Below are 14306 nucleotides of genomic sequence, written 5' to 3' on the forward strand. Positions count from 1 at the left end.
TTCCACCTCTTTAACATTTTTATTGACTACAAACATACAAAAAATACATTTCAAATATATATTTGATCATTATAATTTACATAATGTTAAAGTGGATATATATAAATACGCGCGCACATTTTGATTTCAAATATATTTTATAATTCTGTGTATATTTTAGATTTAAAATATTTCTATTTTATAAATACAAATATAATTGCAGGGGGAAGTTCCTGCGATTGTGTAATAAAGCTCAGATGTTAAATCGGTATGTTATTATGGTATTAGTTGTTGTTTTTTAGCTATGCAACTGAAAATTGTTGGTCTATATCCTCTTATATAGAACATCCAAATCAAAACATCAGGTGAAATAGGTGTCTCTGCCGTAATAAATGAGAATAGTTTTACATCTCGTATATCTTGACGTACGAAGGCCCTCAATGCATCGCTGATAGTCTATCTTCCATTGTAGATCCTCACAAAATGTTTTGTTCTTTTAGAAAGAATATGTATGATCAATTCTTGAAAAGCAGAAAATTATCCTGGTAGGTTTTGTAGCATTAGTTAGTCCATAAATGTTCATATTTTCACATTTGTCAGATCATTTCTGAAGATTCAGAAGAAAAGATGAGTCGACGATGACACAATGATTTGTTGCTCGACACCAAAGACTTGTCCAAACTCCAAATAACCAAGTGGGGAGAATCAATGAATGAATGAGTTTTTATTAATTTATTCATTTTACTCTTTAAAATTGATAGAATGATTGCTTAAGTTCATGAAATAATTAGTTGTAGTACATTAAACTGTCTCTGACAAATCCCACATTTCTCTTAAATCATCCAAATATCAGGGATAGAAAAAAAAAAACGTAATAAAGATATTAATTCATAGAGAAAAAAATAGAAATTAAGGCAATAACGGAAAAGGTCATAACAATAGTTCAACGTTTACGCTGACAAAAGAAAAAAATATATAGGCTATAATATTAATTTACTTCTTTTTTGGCTAAAATAGCTTTAATAGTGACCAGGACAAAATAACACCAAGACAATAGTTTAAAACAATATATATAAATATTTACATTTTAAAGCATAGAAAAATATAAAAGTTTTACAAATGGGTGTATACAATGTGTGCGCGTGCACGTTTTAAATGCTACTTATCTGCTCAATAAAGTATCAAATGGGTGTGGGGAAAAGCAAAAACATATGAATAATAAGAAACTGAATTAATATCATCTACATAATCTTGTTCTTGTGTGGATTTTCTGAATGTTGTCGAAGTTCCTGATCTCCTGATCCTCATTCCCAGATTCCGGTCTGATCCATGAATCCATGCAGATCCACAAACAAAGACAGCGCTTTTCTTTACGGAGGGTCACAAACCTAATATGCCATATTTTTAGAAATGCCATCTTTGCATTTCTGTTTGTTTCATACATTGAAATTGTATTAAAATATAAAAAAATGTGACCTGAGAAAACATGACGGGTTTATAATATTATATAAAATAGTAGGCCTATGCAGTTTTGTTACAAATATTACAATTATTACAGGAAATGTGAGTGAAATCATTAATAAATCTAATACAGTCACACCAAAAATTATTTAGACACCAGATATCATTTTAGATTTTTTTCTTTTACTAGTGGGTGCAGGACACTTTGGTTCATTTATGCAAGTGAGGATAGCAAAATAAAGTAAATTGACATATTATATACCAAAAAATCTTCATACAGTGGACTACCAGTAAAATTGATCAAAATTTGGGATCAAAACTTATTCAGACACTTTGACCTGACCATGTTTTGCTTAAGTGTTTTTCTTTAATTGCTAATGCGACCTTTTTACACCACAGACTGAACAGCATTAAGCATTGCTTGGTAATTAGTTGACTTAAAGTGCTATTGTCTAATTGTGTACTTAAATTTATCAGCTAACAGCTATTTAGTCTAATTCATTACATACCTTTCTATCAAAGTTATCTGACATTATCAAGATGAATTTGTTCTGACAGTTTAACTCTGAGTTCTTGTCATATTTTATTACCATTTTCTAAACTATAGAGAATAAACCAAATTTTGGTTTGACTGTATATTTATAAAGTGTGTGTGTAATTTAATGTTATTTGATATTACTCAATTTAACCCTAGAAGCATCAGGTTTTTATATATATATATATATATATATATGATTTTAATACACTGAAAAAAAAATATAGTAACATTTTTTTTTTAGGTAAGTCGTTGCAAAAAAATTATTTTAGCTACATTTAATTTAAAAAAAAAATGTTGAAAGTTAGTCAACTAAATTTGTTTATTTAATGTAGCTAAAATAAATTCATTGCAACGACTTACCTTAAATTGTTTTTAGTAAATTCAATGAATCATTTTTTTTGCAGTGCATTTGTGATTTTTTAATAAAAGGAAAAATAAATAATTATTATTAATAATAATAATAATAATAATAAATGACCATGCAAAACTACTTATCTCCTTTTTGAGACTTTGTTAATTTATGGAATTTATGGAGGACCAAACCTGCAAAAACAATAAATAAATAAATGCGCAAATAAATACATAAATAAATCCACAAAATAATACATAAATAGATAAATAAATAAATGTGCAAATAAATACATAAATCCACATATTCCTGTATAAATAAATATATAAATAATTAAATGTGCGAGAAAATAAATAATGAAATAAATTAAACGAATGTTGGGGGGAAATAAGTCCCCCCCCCCCCCATCAAATGTTTATTCATTTTTTAATGTAGTTCCGTATTTATTTTTCCTCAGCTCAACATGCTAATGAGAGGGTGTCTATCAAGCATCAGAGAAGGCGGTCTTTATGCACCATTGGTTGATTGTTATAAAAGTTCTGCGTTCGATTGTTTGCCTGCGCAATGCCCGTTAACGTAAAGGCAACTGACAAGCATCGATTCAGCATTGTGTTTTAGAGAGATGGTTGAAGTCATCATGCTAACAGTTGCCAGAGACTTGCGAAGGCTAGCTGACACTGTTCAGATTAGTAGTACACGCTATCTGCTGATTATATTCTCTTCAGAGTAGATTCATCTATACACTCTTTAGGTCAGTTAGCAGCTACATTTGATGTGGCTGTAGATCCTTTTGTCCTCGAAAAGCTGGAACAGGTTACTCTCCTTACATTCAACCTTAAACACGTTACAGTAGAGTCGTGTCACGGCACAGGATACTGTAACTCCTCAAAGAACCACCAGAGGGCGCCATTGTACTGAGGCCTAATGTCGCTGTTTACTGCATACGGCACACTTAATGCTGCCTAATAACATGAGAAACTATGAGTCTAACGCAGTTTTTACTGTCAAGACCGCATGACGTTGCATATTTCATTAAATACAGATATGTTGTGTTTTAATCTATTTTTGTGTCAAATAATAATAATAATATCTTAACCTCTGACCGCACAATCACATAACAAGTCAGGAAGGACATTGTCTACTGTTTACATGAATTCGTCGCATCAATGAATAGTATGAGGTTTGTTCTGCTGTGTACTGAGCGTTTTCACAAATGCAGTCATTTTTGGAAGTGTTGGTCATTTTTAATCATAGAAATATGCTACTGTTATCTTTCTCAAACACATTTAACCTTGGTTTTATTGTGCTGTCGTCTGTGTTTGGCTCATTTCCATGCAATTAAGACAGTAGGTGTTGGATACAAACGACCTCATTACTCAAAACTAATAAGATTTTAATAATACCTCATTAATAACTGTCATAGCAGTTTTGTGATTTAAAATCATTGTAGTAGCCTATATTCAAAATATGCACTTTTTAATTTAGCCTACATTACACTAATTCATTAGCATCATAAATTAATAATAGGCCACTAGTGTTTATATGAATGCTAAGTGTTTAAAGCTCAATTCCGTGGTTTTGTCATGTAATTGATGCCAGATGGAGAACTTGTCAGGACAAAATATGGGGCAGCGGCTCCCTGCCAGTGGAGAGTGAATGTGTGTCCCGCATAAATTAGCCCACAAGCAGGTGTCAGGGAAGATGTTTGCATGGGACCAGATCAGAAAAGCAATGTTTAGGGCTCAGAATAATCGGTCTGGCCCAGGACGATGTTCACAGTCTTTATTTTTCAGGGTTGAAGTGCTGTTGGTTTGATTTGATGGATAATTGTGTCGTGCCGGTGGCTGTGGGCCTGGAGGAAGAGGAGAGAATGAGGGTGTGATGACAGACCAGCTGTCTGTACACGCTCCTGTCGGTCAGAGACAATGGTTTCTACATGCCCAGACATGTTCACCTGATACTCGCTGGGGCCGGTCTAATTCACTTATCACTGTCAATGAGAATAGAGACTATTAAATAAAGAATTACAACTGAAATGACACCACATACCCTTTTAATTACAATTATGATAGATCGATAGATAGATAAAAAGGCAGATAGATAGATAGATAGATAGATAGATAGATAGATAGATAGATAGATAGATAGATAGATAGATAGATAGATAGTGAATCTGTCATTGTAATAAGTATAGTGCTTTAGCTTGGTCAGATAATTACTTGTAGCTTGACCCTCTGTGACCCTGTTGACCTTTGACCCTGCTCCCACAGGGGTCACATGTCAACTGTTCACGTTACTGTTGGACACCAGAGGCATCTCGCTCACTGCTGTCCACTAACATGCATTTCAGTACACATCAGCTACACATTCAGTTCAGGAATAAGCCATTATGTTTTTATGTAAATTTAAAAATGAACCACATATAACACAAAGCTAAGAAATATACTCTTAGTAGAGTATCTATAGTATCAGGAAGTATCTAGTAGTAGATTTATCTATTTATCTATAGAATCTATCTATCTATCTATCTATCTATCTATCTATCTATCTATCTATCTATCTATCTATCTATCTATCTATCTATCTATCTATCTATCTATCTATCTATCTATCTATCTATGATCTGTTAGTCTGTGTTCTGTGACTCTCAAATGCTGTTTCAATCCCCTCATCGGGTCACTCTATGTTGCCATAGCGACATGATGGAAGCCATCCCAGCTATACAATTTTGGGGGAGGGGGGTAATCATAAGAGGTTTACAGCCAATATGAGATACAGAAAAAAACCCATGCACACACTCCAGTCCTGTTGTTCGGGGGCCTCTCCTTCACTCTGGGGGTCTTTCATCTCACTCAAGGCCTTCAGCCCATTGATATGTTTCTCCATCTTTCAATGCTGAACCACTATGGCTGCCCCCACCATCATCCTAATTGCTTTTGTCCGTCCAAGGCTCTCATCATTTCTCCATTTCTTTGACTTCCTCTCCAACATTTTTGTCCCTTTTCAAAACCTGCCGATTCTTTGTGATGTAGTTCCTCTTTTCTCCTTCTAAAGAGAGAGTGGGATGTGTGCATGTGACCTCACGGATGCTTCTGTAGGTCAGAGGTCTTAATTCAGGGTCTTGAAGGCGACCAGCAGAAAAACATATTGTTAATTTATTATTTATTTACTCATATTGATTTTTTTAGGGGGTTGGGGAGGTCGCACTTAACTGCAGAAAGGACATTAAAGGTTTTACAGATCAATATTTACGTGCATAGTATTATGTCAGCCAATTTTATTTTATTTGTATATACGTGTGTGTGTGTGTATGTAAAATGTACTATATTTCATATGTATCATACACTGTACTGTATATATAATTTTTTTATATTAATTTACTATAATCATTTTTTTCCATTTTTGTTATTTAAAAATTTTAACGCTCTATAGCCTATACAGTACAGAGAGAGAGAGAGAGAGAGAGAGTGCAAGAGTTTAAAAATTACTGTAAATTTAAAATGTTTCATACACTTTTTTTTTTTTTTAAAGGGGTCATCAAAAATTCACAAACTTCACTTTTCAAGTTGTTTGAACTAAATGTCTGTTGGAAGTGTGTGTACACATCCATCCTATAATGATAAAAATCTACCCAGTGTTTTTTTTTTTAAATCCTGTTTTAAAATCCCCTTTCTCAAATCAGGCTGTTCTGAGGTTTCTGTCAAAATGACGTCGTTCGGCACAGGCCCCTCCCACGATAGTTGATTGACTTACCTTAGACTCACCCTGAGTGAGCTGAGAGCTGTCCGTGACTCTGGTGCAGGGGAAGACAAGATGTCTCTCTTTAAGCGATTGAAGTGTTTAGTTATTGGATGTAATTATGAACATAGCAGTCATCATTTACTCCTGACATCTGAGCCGCTGAAGACACAGAGGATTAACATTACTTTTGTTTTGAAGGGAATGCGCAGATCCCGATCTGCCTAAATACGTTTATGGTCACGCGAATCATTCGTGATCCAGCTTTATCTATAGAAGAAGTGAGTATAAGGGTTTTTTGATGAATCTTTGCAAATCGCCTTTCCGAATAATGTGCTAGTTAGCCAGTTTTGCGGCTGAAGTTTACAGTCTGCTCGTCACCTCACGGAAGAGAGGGGCGGGGTCAGCAGAGCTCATTAGCATTGAAAGCGACGTAGACTAAAAAACAGCTATTTTTACTATTTCTTTATTTTATGTATTTATTTGTTTTTGCTGCTTAATTAAACAGTAAAATGTAATTACATTTTAATATCAGAATTACAGGGTTGCAGTGATTTTTAGCATTATCTAGGCTTTTTTCAATTCTGCTTTACAATTTGGCCAAAGCTAGGTATACCTGCTGTTTTGAAATGCCTTCATACTAGCCCAGTTTGCTTCCCTGCTATGAATTATGTGTAAAGTTATTGTCCAGGGGCCGGTTGCACCAGCTGTACGTAAGTTACAACTTAGCCTAGTTTTGACGTAAATGGGCACTAAGTTACAACTTACGCACTACAAAATATTTGTTCGTTGCACCATTACACTTAGTTGAAGTGTAACTCTACGTATAAACTAAATATTTACGGAAGCGTCTGGTCAGGAGTGACGGTTGGAATAAAATAGCAGACTGAGTGAACTGCATCAATATACTCTTCTTTTACCCGACAACCTTCAATCCTTAAGGCATATATGATGCTGCTGACATTTACACTCACGTACATATTAATAGAGAGAACAATATGTGAATAAACATACTTTGTTTTTATTAGCGCGTCTTCAACACCCCATCTACAGCACGCCTCTGTGCGCTTCGGTCCGTGTTGCACATGTCAGATGAAATAATAAACAAATGGGTTTTAATCTGTATTTATTGATCCTTATTTATTTCAATTACAGTTTCTGAATGTTATTTACATATAAATAGCTTACATATAGACTAATGTTATTAATGTATCGTTTTTAATGGATACTTGTTTTTACCGTTAGTATACGTGAGGCAAAAGAAGTTAGAATGAAGGATAAATTCAAATTCATAGCATTTAATCAAGTTCTGCTCACGTATTTGAAGGTTTCTATTGGATGATTTAGGGTAAACGTCATATTATGCGACTACGCATTACGGAGAGCTTACGAACTACTAGCTACGCCCTGCCTTACGAACAACTGGTGCAACCAAATAATGTATAGATTTAGTTACAAACTGGCTAGTAGTTACTAAGCCTCTAGTGTGGACTTAACGTTCTAATTTAAGTAAGAACTTACGAATGGCTGGTGCAACCCTACCCTGGTCCTGCTCTCACTCAGGTCTTCTATTGGGGTTAAACGCACTAGCTCCAGTGATCTTAAACGCTTTCTCAATGTGCAACAGCAGGTCACAGATCAGCAGCTGGAGGTGCAATTTATCTGCTGTGGTCACTCTACCTCCCATATCTCTCTATCTTTCTTTCTCACGAGTCATGACGGTTTTTCAATAGCTTTTATAAATTAAATGATAGATATATCGGAGGTAGTTTCAACATCTTCTCCTCTCAGGTTTTGATAGATGCAATCCCCCAGGTGCTGGTGTTTATTGGTCTGAGTGATGGCGTGCCCTGCTGAAAAAGCACTTCATTGCCTCAGTATTTTTCCGTCGTGTCTGCACAGAAATCCGGCTGAGGAAAAAAGAGAAATCAGACTGTTTCCTGAGGCAACAGATGGGCAAGGATGATAGGAACCTTTTCTTTCCCAGTCACGATGCATCTAAAAGTTCTTATGTCAAAAGCACATACTGTACAAATGTCCTGAAGCACTTCACAACAATACATTTCCTAAAGTTTATGCTACTTTCCTAGCAGCTTTTGGCTCAATCAACCACCTATCTGAGACGATTCATCTCCAGGAGAGATTTTATCGGAGATATCACTAGTTGCCTGGAAAACAGCTCGCACAGATGCATCTGCGGGCGACTGGCAGCCGGCCTGGACGGACAGGATTTTCCTGCTATGCTAATGCCCATAGCTGCAGGCTAACAGTTCTAGTGTAATGATGTTAACACGCCAAAGCCATATGGAATAACAAAGGCAGGATTTTTACAGGGAATACCAAGCACAGTATGCATGAGTAGGGAGTGTGCGATTCAGATGACAGATTTTAATGAGAATTCCTAATAGAGCACAAACATATTTTAGCATGTTTTGTCATACAAATGTTTGATAAGAGTATGTTCAGAAAGGATTGCTATAGTTTACTACTAACCGAATGTGTTTCAGTATACAATATATACTCTTAGTATGTGAAAAAGTATGCATATACACAGATAACCATTTTAAATAGTAGTATGAGATCACATGACCTCCAATTTTACTTTAAAATTGTTATTTAGTATTTTCAATTTTGTGTGAAAATGTCTTTACTTTTGGAAGTGTGATCAAATAGGAATCATACATTGCGGCTGTAATTTCTTCTGAAATATAAGGTCGAGTTGAATGCATTGCATTATGGGATAAAGTTGGAAATATAGGTATTTCATGCTTACAAAAAATAGCATACTGTGCAGAGTATTACTACTGCAGAAATGTCATGCTAGTACACTATTCCGAACATGAAGTGCATTTGAAATCGTACACTTTGATGAGGAACGAACTTCGTAACCATTAAAAAAAAGTATGTTCTTTACAGTTTGAATGTGTGTAGTAAGAATGAAATCCGGACGTACTACATCTACCATGTTTTTGATATCATGTGACTTGGCATAAGTTGCGCAGATGCGTATTTTGGAATCTTGTAAGCCAAATAGTAAGTCATTGAGCTACTTTTTGTCTATTTTATTAATACTATGTGTTGGACATACTGCTCATTTCACATAATGTTTTTCGCCTACTATATAGTAAGGAAGTAGGCATATTCGGACACAGCAGTGAGTTTGCTTCTTCATGGGAACATATTTGGAGAAATTTAGCATTGCATCACTTTCTCACCAATGGATCCTCTTTAGTGAATGGGTGCCGTTAGAAGGAGAGTCCAAACAGCTGATAAAAACAAATCTGTTCACATGAAGAAACTAATTTATTTACATGTTGGATGGCCTGAGGGTGAGTACATTTTCAGCAATTTTTCATTTTTAAATTTAACTTTTCCTTTAAGGTCAAGTTGATGCAAGTTCTTTAGAGTACTTTTCTGAGTAAAACGTTTCAGTGTATGATTAAAACAGTTGTTTTTGCGTCTCACAGTTTTCCGTGGTAATATTTTCTTCCAAATGGGCTGTAAATGGGACAGAGTTATTAAAAGTATTCCTTATATGAGTTTAAAAGTGCAGAGCAACAGCGCGTATTTGCATAAAAGCATAGTTTTTGTGTGGTTCATCTCTCTTGAGGCTGGTTTGGTGTGCGTGCTGTTCATAAGGTGTCTCTCAGAACTATTAACCATGGAGAAAAACATTATTTATCATGAGCGAAACTCGCCCACGCAGCAGCTCCCTCGCATGTACACAGAATTCATAACTGCTAATTCAATAAATGATTATACGCTTGCTAATTGGCTTATAATGAAATATTGGATGTGAGAGACTGAGTGCTACTTAGGGAGAAATTAATGGCTGACATGTTGTCTATATCTATTTTTGCTAAAAGAAATAGTAACTTAAGACTAGGTCCTTAAACTTTATTAATTCGTCAGAAGATTTTATCATTCAAGCCATTCTGTTGCTTAACGTTTGTACCGACAGTTTTTTGCTCACAACAACATTTTTTTGTGGGTGGGTCCCACATAGGAGGCCCTCAGGGGGTCCCAGCCCCAGCAGTTGGCCCCGGACCAGGCCCCGGGACAGCTTTCCCGGTTGTCCCCCACTGTTGACGGCCCAGATTGGGTGTTGCACGAGCCAACTGACCAAATGTTTGGAGATAATCCAAGAATTGTAGTATTGGCTTATATATATGGATAGAAATGTGGACTATTCGGTCTTAGCTTTGGAACAAACACTCAAATGTAGAAATTATTAGTGAATTTTTATGGAAACTGTGCTACTATTTCTGATATTTAATTTGGTTTAGGAACAATATGTGGCACAGACCAAAATAAAGCATCCATTAAGCCCGGAGATCTTCTGAATTGGGTCAGAACCCAGCGTGAACGGCTAAAGTCCCCGTTTGAGTCCAGCTCAGACGTTTTAACTCATAATCACGTTCATTTGGCCGCTGCATAGGCCTGCGGGAGGGGCCTCCGTTAAGACCCTGTGAAGTGAAATTTTGAGGAACGGCATGCGGAAGTGCTAATCGGATGAACGGATTGGTGCGTTTTTGGATTTCCAGCTTTGTGGCGTTAGCTGCAGTGCTAACAGACAAAAGGTAAGTGCTAACGCTAGTCTTGTTGCATTATGTAGAATTTGTTGACATTTTGTTTTTAGCATTTATTTTTAATCTATAGAAAAATAGAAAGAGGAAAAGAATGCTTGGATTGTTAGCATGATTTTAGCTAAATGAGCTCTTGATGATTGTATTGCTGATTTTAAATGTGAGTGAAATACAATCATGACAAACATTTTTGAAGAACCCTTTCAAGTAGATTTGAGCAGTACTTGTTTTGACTAGAAAATAACTGCCCAGGCCTGTGTTTCAAAAGCATTATAAGCTTAAGTCCATCGTAGACCCATTGAAACCAATGGAGTTACAGTCATCTTAGGCTTACGATTCTTTTGGGAAACGCAGTCCAGGAGCGTTACACAATTTCTGGAAAAAATGCAGCCCAAATTCTTAACTCCTTTTACAACACGATGAATAAATAATGCGGACAAATCTATTTGTTTTATATATTGTACATGTAGCTTGGCTAGTTTTATATTAAATTAACAAATTTAACATCAACTACAGGTGCAGCATTTATTGCATCAACCATGTTTCCTCACAAACGAGTTTCCCACTCATTTATCAACTTTTGGTGGTCTTCATGTGCAATTTACATGTAAATAAAGTCTTTTTGAATGCACCATTTTACTTTGTTCATCATGCAAATTTGGCATATTGACCAACAGAAAGCTGTTGTTCTGGCTGTGCTTCATCCAATCGCTACACTTTGACAATACTTTTTTTTTTTTTGACAAAATTTCGCCAATGTGACTGCACCTTAAAACAAAAACTCATGTAAAAATAAACCCTTAATTTTTTCTAAGACATTCTTAGACACCTATCTGAAGAATAAAAAAAAGTTTTTTGTAATAAATATTGTAAATTATTGTATTCAGATTGTCTTGTCTTTTTCTTTTCCAGAAATACGGCCACACCTTTCGTACAGGGCCAGCGAATAAACACAAGCTGTTTGGCCTGTAAGTAAACTGTTTAGAAACTGTTTGGCCTGTGAAGGCGACTACAGGAAATGTCAGTGAAATCTTTAAATGAGGACCTTCCATCATAAAGAGCAGTTCAAAGGGATTCCTGCTGTAGTGCCTTTAAAACAGGCCCTGACGCCATGTGGTGTCAGCATCTGTATCGAAGAATGGAGTTTATGGAGAGAATTACAGAGAGTGTGACGCCGTTCCAAAACCTAGCGAGCTGCGTAGCTGTCTGCAGCCGGCTAATAAGACAGCAACTAACTAGTAGAAACATAGGTTACAAGCATGTGGGGTGTTAGCATATTGCTAAGCTAACCATGTGGTACTCGAATCAGCATAAAAACACACAAAGACTTTATTTGGATTGAACTATTGTTATATCACTAATTTTGGTTTTCAGTGAATTATATTTCTCTCAAGTTCGCCATCTTAATATGCTGCCTACTTAGTGAGCTCTCTAGGGTTTGGAACAGGGTTCTTTTCTTGTCTCATTGGGGTTTGTGTGTTGACAGAATTGTGTGTGAAAAACCTAAAAGAACCCAAAACTGTGACCCCACTGACCCTTTCCAATTGTGAGCCATAACTTAATTATACTAACGCACACACACACTTACACACTTGCCTAAATCCAGAGGACGCTCTAAAAATCCTCAAAGGATCAAAGGCTGCATGCCAATGTGATCTCCCGGCGCGTGAACCGCAACTGAGCCCCTTAAACACACGCAGACCGCCACCGTCGTCAACAGGGACTGGCACGCTGTTGCTCTGGAGGGAACGGCCCTCCTCTGCAGCTCACAGAAAGAGGGCGAAACAAAAGACTGGTACAAACAAAGGCGTATGAATGGAAAGAAAAGTAGTGAACAAGAATAGAGCATTAAAGAGAATTCAGAATGCATGAAGGACAGATGGAGAAAGTGGTCAAGAAATACTACAGACATCACAAAATAATTCACTAAATGTGAAAAAAAAATTAAGTGCATTAATTATTCACGCCACAGTACAAAACTTTCTAGTGCAACTAGCGTTACATTTACGCTACAAAAAAAAGGTTTAATTTGGCTTTACTGTACTATACTACTTTATTTTACTGTACTATAATACAGGTTCTTCTCAAAAAATTAGCATATTGTGATAAAGTTCATTATTTTCTGTAATGTACTGATAAACATTAGACTTTCATATATTTTAGATTCATTACAACACAACTGAAGTAGTTCAAGCCTTTTATTGTTTTAATATTGATGATTTTGGCATACAGCTCATGAAAACCCAAAATTCCACTCACTGGCCACTTTATTAGGTACACCTTGCTAGTACTGGGTTGGACCCCCTTTTGCCTTCAGAACTGCCTTAATTCATCGTGGCATGGATTCAACAAGGCGTTGGAAACATTCCTCAGAGATTTTGGTCCATATTGGCATGATAGCATCACGCAGTTGCTGCAGATTTGTCGGCTGCACATCCATGATGTGAATCTCCCGTTCCACCACATCCCAAAGGTGCTCTATTGGATTGAGATCTGGTGACTGTGGAGGCCATTTGAGTAAAGTGAACTCATTGTCATGTTCAAGAAACTAGTCTGAGATGATTTGAGCTTTGTGACATGGTGCATTATCCTGCTGGAAGTATCCATCAGAAGATGGGTACGCTGTAGTCATAAAGGGATGGACATGGTCAGCAACAATACTCAGGTAGGCTGTGGCATTTAAACGATGGTCAATTGGTACTAAGGGGCCCAAAGTGTGCCAAGAAAATATCCCCCACACCATTACACCACCACCACCAGCCTGAACCATTGAGACAAGGCAGGATGGATCCATACATTCATGTTCTTTAAGCCAAATTCTTTCTGACCCTACCATCTGAATGTTGCAGCAGAAATCGAGACTCATCAGACCAGGCAACGTTTTTCCAATCTTCTATTGTCCAGTTTTAGTGAGCCTGTGCAAATTGTAGCCTCTGTTTCCTGTTCTTAGCTGACAGGAGCAGCAACCGGTGTATTCTGCATACCTTGGTTGTAACGAGTGGTTATTTGAGTTACTGTTGCCTTTCTATCATCTCTAACCAGTCTGCCCATTCTCGTCTGACCTCATATCAACAAGGCATTTTCGTCCACTGCCGGTCACTGGATATTTTCTCTGTTTCAGACCATTCTCTGTAAACCCTAGAGATGGTTGTGCGTGAAAATCCCGGTAGATCAGCAGTTTTTGAAATACTCAGACCAGCCCGTCAGGCACCAACAACCATTCCATGCTCAAAATCACTTAAATCCCCTTTCTTCCCCATTCTGATGCTCGGTTTGAACTTCAGAAAGTCGTCTTCACCACATCTAGATGCATAAATGCATTGAGTTGCTGCCATGTGATTGGCTGATTAGCAATTTGTGTTACCAAGCAATTGAACAGGTGTACCTAATAAAGTGGCCAGTGAGTGTATATGTTAATGACTTTAATTTGGAGTCGTTTAGAGAGCTGAAACCATTCAGTTGCGCGCAAGTTCAAGATAATTTGCGATTCATAGATTTCACATTTTCTATACGTAAATTTATTCTATGAATCACACATACGCATATTTGAGAGATGATCGTAAGATCAAATTTAGGATGGTTTCTGCGCAACATTTTATAAATGAGGCCCTAAGTGTTTTTAGGTGGTTGTTTACTTGCCAAACTAATACGAGAT

The sequence above is a fragment of the Barbus barbus genome (assembly GCF_936440315.1).
Source record: "Barbus barbus genome assembly, chromosome: 49".
In the NCBI taxonomy this organism is placed as follows: Eukaryota; Metazoa; Chordata; class Actinopteri; order Cypriniformes; family Cyprinidae; genus Barbus; species Barbus barbus.